Source organism: Phodopus roborovskii, unplaced genomic scaffold, assembly GCF_943737965.1.
Source record: "Phodopus roborovskii unplaced genomic scaffold, PHOROB, whole genome shotgun sequence".
NCBI classification, from domain to species: Eukaryota; Metazoa; Chordata; class Mammalia; order Rodentia; family Cricetidae; genus Phodopus; species Phodopus roborovskii.
In genome coordinates, this window is record NW_026126408.1 from 16,181,057 (window position 1) to 16,188,258 (window position 7,202).

Sequence of the window (7,202 nt, forward strand, 5' to 3'; positions counted from 1 at the left end):
TCCAGCTTCTCAGTTAGTCTCCTAAAGGTCTTGGGTATCCATCTACATTTCTAGAATCTCACATGGGAAACATCATTGGTGCATCACCACTAAGGCCAATTGAATGAGTGCCTCATACATCTTGTGCATGGTGGCAGTGTACTGAATATTTGGTGCTTCTTGTGTCTCATTTATATTTAATATGAATTATGAATATGCAATGCCTGTTCTGTTCCTTCATCTCGTTCTATCTATGTTCACACATATGTGCTTCACTCTCTTAATCTAGTCCTGACACATCTCACAGCCATTTGCTTCTGCACTCCGCATTAACCGGTCTCCTGATTTGCTTACCTTAGCTCCTGGAGAGAATTTAATAGCCTCTGTGAAGGTGTATATACTATTCCAGGTCCACCAGGACAGTCACTTCCATCCCATGAGGAAATTACAGAGGTCTTCCATGGTCCCCATCTTATTGCATCATTGCCCCCACTCTTGTGAACCAGGAGACAACAGCCCAGCTCAGAAGTCTAGTATCCCAGGACTCAAAAGTTAAATGAGTTCTCTAAGTCATGGCTACAAACCTAGTGGTAACATAAGAGACACAAGCATGAGTCTTCTGGCTTCTAGCCAATGTTTTATCAGCCTAAATCTAGATCATTTTTATCCTCTGGTGACCACAACTTTCATAAGAACTCATAGGACTCAGAACTTCTAGCCCTGAGCTGGGTTATATCTGACAAAATAATCAACTCTGAAAGTCTGAGCATCAGCCCTGTATATACACACATGCACAAATGCACATAATCGTGTGTGCATGCATACAATACACATACCCTGGCCACTCTCTGAGCTTTATCATGCCGCCTAAGAATGACAAGAAGAAAGATACCGGAAAGTCGGCCAAGAAAGACAAAGACCCAGTAAACAAGTCTGGTGGCAAGGCCAAAAAGAAGAAGTGGTCCAAAGGCAAGGGTCGGGACAAGCTCAATAATCTAGTTCTGTTTGACAAAGCTACATACGACAAACTCTGAAAGGAAGTGCTCAATTATAAGCTTATTACTCTGGCTGTGAGACTGAAGATTCGAGGTTCCTTGGCCAGAGCAGCCCTTCAAGAGCTACTACTTAGTAAAGGACTTATCAAGCTGGTTTCAAAGCACAGAGCCCAAGTAATTTACACCAGAAACACAAAGGGTGGAGATGCCCCAGCTGCTGGCGAAGATGAATAAACAGGTTCATTCAGCTGTACATTTGGAAAAATAAAACTTTTTATTAAATAAAAAAACATACATACCCCATACCCCATACTCTCTCCCTTTCTCTCTCCCCCTCTCTCACACACATTCTCTCTCTCTCTCAATTAGTGTAACTTTTAAATAAAGGATTTAGGGCGGGTAATATGACATATATGACATGGAAGTGTAAAGTGAAATGCTGGCGGGGAAGGGTACAAGCGGGAAGCAGCGGAGTAGGGAGATTAGGGTGAAGACGTGGGTACAGAGGACCAACCCAAATGAGAAGCATTCATGAAAATGCTATAAGGAAATCTGTTACTGTAATTCTTAATTAAAAATCAAATTACAATAAAATGATAGGATTCACTCAAATGTCTTTAACTTATTAAAATCATAAATCCTAGCCGGGCATTGGTGGCGCACACCTTTAATCCCAGCACTTGGGAGGCAGAGGCAGGCAGATTTCTGTGAGTTTGAACCAGCCTGGTCTACAGAGCTAGCTCCAGGGCAGGTTCTAAAACAATACAGAGAAACCCTGTCTCAAAAAACAAAACAAAAAAAGCAACACAAAACAAATCATAAATCCTAAATATGAACTATGGAGGATATGTGTAGAATGAGTTGATTCACTGTTTTTTCTTTTCCAGAAACAAATACAGGCTATAAAGCACTGCTCATAAGTAAAACCTAAACAGAAGAAGATTCAAGGCAAGGAAAGTTAGTGCAGCTAGGCCTGCTCCCCAATTAACCAGCTTTCCCTGAGCCAGCTCTTGGGAAGCTGCCCGCACCTAGCCCACAGACATCAAAGAGCCCTTGTGTGTGGACAGTGTGCCATCTAGCGGTAGCAGCGAACTAGGCTCATGCTGTAAAAGGAGGAAGGAACCCTGTGCAGAGCAATGGTGTTCACAGTTAAGTGCCATTTGCTTGAACTGGGGGCAGATTTATGTCACCCAGACTTACCAGGAGCTCCATGAGGCCAGCGTTCTTGTCACCATTTCACTAACAAGGCTGAGAGCTCCAGAATGGTTGAGTCATTTGAACAAAGCATCTTACATCATAACTGAGGCAGAAATTCACTTCAGCTCACTCTGCTCATATCCTGCCTTTGCTGCAGTGAGAGGAGGCTTGCAGCAGAGCTCATGTCCCACTCCTCTGAGCTGCTAACTGCTCTTTGAGACCCACTCTCTACTACTCCTGGAACGTCATTCTCCCTTTATTGTCATAGCCACTGTCTTTCTCTCAAGACTTGGTGTCATTGTCCAACAGTGTCTTCCATGGTTCTCTGGTATTCACAGGCCATCCCACTTATCAGTCATCTTTCATCCAGCAGACAGAGAGTTCTATGTCCTTAGAGCCTAACCTGGTTCCTAGCCTGGTGCCTAACCCACTGGAGGCATTTGGTAAATGTCTTCAAGTGAACAGCTGGCTAGCTGGACCAGGGATGAGATGAAGAGATACTGCCCAAACTGGTCTCATCATTCCAGAGCCAAGAGAACACCACATGCTAATCAGCCAAGTCTACAAACAGCCAATCAGAACAGAGAGTCTTCATCAAACAGTAGTCCCAGGGGATCAGTTGAACTCCAGTACACACTTCTTCCCACGATGAATACTAGGCTATTTTTAAGTCACAACTCATTCTTGGAGCAGCTGTTTGTCAGTTCTGAGTCTCCAGTTTTACTGAGTTTATTATTCAGAAAACCCATACTTGGCAGGCTAAGGCTCTGATGGATAAAATGCACTGTGTCTTAAGCAGAAGAAGCAGGAACAAGCAGAAAGTAAAGTCTTTCTGTTTGACTCAAAAGCTATTTTAACATGGAGACAGATGCTTTCTCAGAGGTCCTTGCAGTGAAGTGTCTGCATGGAGTCCAGGGCAGCCCTGCTGAGGCCACACACAAGAGGATTTGGTATGTTCAGAGAGCAGATGTACTGGAGGAAGAAAATACAGTTCTAGACCTTGGGTTTTTCAAGAGAGTGACCACTCTCAAGTCAAAAATAAAAATTAATATTCATAAAATACTTGCAGTGCCAAAGGAGGGAAACTGAAGCTTCATTCATTGTCTATAGCTTGCTGGCATTATTTAATCTTTATAATGACCCAGTGATGTAGGCATTTTGGGATGCATTTTAAGATTAATAAACCAAGATACACACACACACAGCTAGAATATCTCTTTCTATCCACTCCTTGCTTCCTCCAGTCCTGCAAGATTTTGTGTTCCTCTCTACTTGGGACACTGGAAAAGAGACCTAACTTGGGCCCTGAGGCTAAAGACCACAGCAGACTTTGACTCACTGAGAACTAAGTATCTGGCAAGGCTCCTCCCTGAAGGCAGGCACAGCTGGCTTGCTTTTACCTACCCAAAGCCTCCTGCATACTTGCATACTTTCTCCCTTTTTTTCTATTATAAATACATACATTTCACTCTAGAAACACCCTGGAGGCTAAGATCATTTCTCTATCCCAGCATGGTGACAGCAGGAATGTCATGCTATTTACTTTCAACTGCTGACTGCCCTGCTCTGAGCCTCATCTAAAATCTAGAAGGTTCTTTTTGATGACTGAATTTTTATACAAAGACAGAAAAGAAGAAAAGAAGGGGAGCTACTTTATTTGCAAGAGTTATTCCTCAGAGAGCAGGGCTCACTTTGGTATGCTTTGTGTGAGTGGCATCTCATAACAACCCCATCCCTGGGTTCCCTGACCCGTTCTGGCTTGCTGCTGGGCAACTAGAATCTTGCTTTTCCTTGACTATGTTTCCAATTGTTCATGTTCATGGCCAATCTTTAGTGTTTAGTCATGTAGAACTCTGACCTTCATCCTGACCTCTGTCTACCCTACCTGCCCCAGATCTTTGCTGGTCTTGTGTCCTAGAATGCAGAAGCAACTAAAGGAAGATTAATAAAGGTTGAGGGTGGCCTCATCCTACAATATCTAGAGCTCAGTTTAAAAGGAGACTAAGGGCACTCATGGGAAGTAGCAGGGCGCCGGTCATCTTGGAGTTGCCCCAGTGACATGTAGACTTGGGAAAATAACTGCAATACACAAGAGACTTAGGAGGGCTATGTGGAACCATGAGAAGCCAGCCAGGGCTCTCTCAGACTAACCTGAAACCAAGCCATCTGCATCAAACATTTCCTGACTATTGCCATCTAAGTGTCACAAAAAAAAAAAAAAAAAAAAAAAAAAAAAAGGTGTTTCTCTGCACTGCTCAAATTCTCTAAAACTGCATTTATGGGCTGAGCCAAAGGCTACTAAGACATATTACTGGTGGAAGGGATACTACTGAAAGAGATGACTGGAATGGGGGCACTTTTCAGGGATAGGTGGAAGCCTAATGCAAGGGAAACTCCCACAAATCTACAATGGTGACCCCAGCTAAAATCCCTAGCAAATGTAGCCTGAACTTACCATCTCCTATGATCAGATCCAATTGTCATTAGAGAGGCTTTGTCCAGTAGCTGATGAAAACAGATGCAGAGACACATGGCCAAACATCAAGCTGAGCTGGGAGAATCCTGCTGAAGAGAGGGAGGAAAGAGTGAAGGAGCCAGAGGGGTCAAGGACATCACAAGAAAACCCAAAGAATCTACTAATCTGAACCAACAACCAAAGAGTCTGTGTGGGACCAACCTAAGCCCTTTACAAATATGTGACAAGTTGTGTAGCTTGGACTATTTATGGAACTCCTAACAATATAAGCAAGGGCTGTCCTTAATGCTTCTTGACTGGCTCTTGGGACCCTATTCCTCATACTGGATTGCCTTGCCCATCCTAAATACAAGGGGAGGTGCTTAGTCTTGCTATAACTTGATATGCCATACTGTGTTGATACCATGGGAGACCTGCCCCATTCTGAGGAGTGAATTGAGGGGTGGAGGGGAGGAGAAGGGCCTGGGAAGACAGGAGGGTAAACTGCAGTCAGACTCTAAAATAGATAGATAGATAAATAAATAAGTCATATTACAGTGGTATAATAGAATGACATTGATAATAATAAATCAATAAACATAAAAATCTTTCAAAAATTATAAATATGGAGGCCAGAGAGATGGCTCAGCAGTTAAGAGTACTGGCTGTTCTCCCAGAGCAGTTTAATCAATTCTAAGCCCCCATATGGCAGTTTACAACTTCTATAACTCCAGCCCTAGGAGATCTAGTGCCCTCTTCTGGTCTCCATGGACACCAGACATGCATGCGATGCATAGACATACAGGCAAAACATCTATAGACATAAAATAAATACATTTTGAATCTATAAATAACTGATCATCCTTTTTAGTAATCAGCAATATCTCATGTGTTACCATATTAAGGTAAACCGTTTTCTATTTTATCATCTAGCACACTTTAAGGCAGTGGTTCTCAACATTCCTAATGCTATTGCTACTTCCTAATTGTAATTTTGCTACAGTGATGGATCATAATGTAAATATCTGACATGCAGGATATCTGACATATGACCCCCAAAAGGGTTGCAACCCACAGATTAAGAACCACTGATTTAAGGTCTTTTCCTGAGTAAAATGCATTCTTGTATCTTTGAACCACACTTTGAAAGTGACTCACTCCTCTGGTACAGAGCTCATCCCCCAGGCCATCATATCTCCTAGTTAGCCTTCCACTTGGCTTTCTTCACTCAGCTGTGCACTTGGAAGGCAGGCAGCTGCATTTATTAGAATCCTCTGTAAATCAAGAGTTAAGCAGTATAGTAATAAATGGCTCAGGAGCACTGACCTTTGAGAACTACCTGGGCATTGGACAATGGCCTGCTTGTAGAGACGTCATAAACAGTATGCTCACTGAAGTTAAAAAGTGAATCTATCAACCACCCGCTGTCTACCTGTACAACATAGCCTGGATTTGTTGTTATTGTCAGAAGGCACAAAAAGCTCTGGGCAGATTTGAAATGGATCTAGCAGTCAAAAGGTCAAACAAACAGACTGATGCATGTCTCAAAGAACAAATAATTGGAGAACTGAAATGCTTTTAATCTATTGGTATCTCAAATCTAGTCACCTAGATACATTGCTAGCAGAAGATACCATGGCTGCAGATGCCAGAACCAACACCTTCCACTAGGATCCCACCTACATCTTATTTTCCGTGTTTATAAAATTCCACTGTAGTCCCTACTCTCACCTGCTGGTACTTAGCCAACACCTCTGCCACTGTACAGATGTCTGCACAAATGTCTAGGGATATAGCATTTCTTCTTCAGACTTTGAGGCTGAATCTATTATGCTAGATTACATTTTGGTATATGTAAGATCAATTTAGGTTGTGTTAGGTTTTGGGGATGGAAAAGAGAGGAGAGAAGAAGAAGAGGAGGAAGAAGAGGGAAGAGAAAGGATAAGGAAAGAATGGAGTCACCTTTTGGCAAAACATTTATTAACACCAACCACAAACAGGGGTCTTATAACCCACCAAGACAAAACAGGATAGAGGGATCACTCTTTCTCTGAGTAGTGGGGTAGGGCTTGCTTAATTTATGACCCATATTACCTGGCAGTAGTTGGGCTAACTGAAACCTGGGTGGCAAAGGGCTGGGTGTGTTATTGTCCTGCCTGCAGCCCTCCCTGCTTAGGGTCTGGTTCCCTGGAGGCCCTTACTTCCCTGGCAGGTTGAACGGCTATGATGCAGGAAGACTAAGTGCATCACTCTGGAGATAGCATGCTGAGGCCATGCTGGTTTACATTTCTCCTTATGACAAGGTTATAGCTTGAAATGCATATCTGGACTTAAACCCAAGGCAGTCTTTACTCCCAAGTGAAGACAGAGAGATGCAGAAAAGAAACCTTCCTAGCTTGGAAGGTGATGGCTAATGCAGAGATGCTGGTCTCAAGAAAAGGCTACTTTTCAGCCATATGCCAAGTCCTGAAGGAGAACAGATAGGACTCCAGCCTTTTTTTTTTTTTTTTTTTTTTTTTTTTTGGCAGTTCAGAGTACTCATCAGCCCAGGGGAAAAGCCAAGGAAATTAAGTTCA

At 42.8% G+C, this 7,202-nt stretch overlaps 1 pseudogene; it reads left to right on the forward strand.

Moving 5' to 3' along the window:
• Window positions 1-839: 839 nt before the first annotated feature.
• On the forward strand, window positions 840-1,242 carry LOC127220122 (40S ribosomal protein S25-like; annotated as a pseudogene).
• Window positions 1,243-7,202: the final 5,960 nt, after the last annotated feature.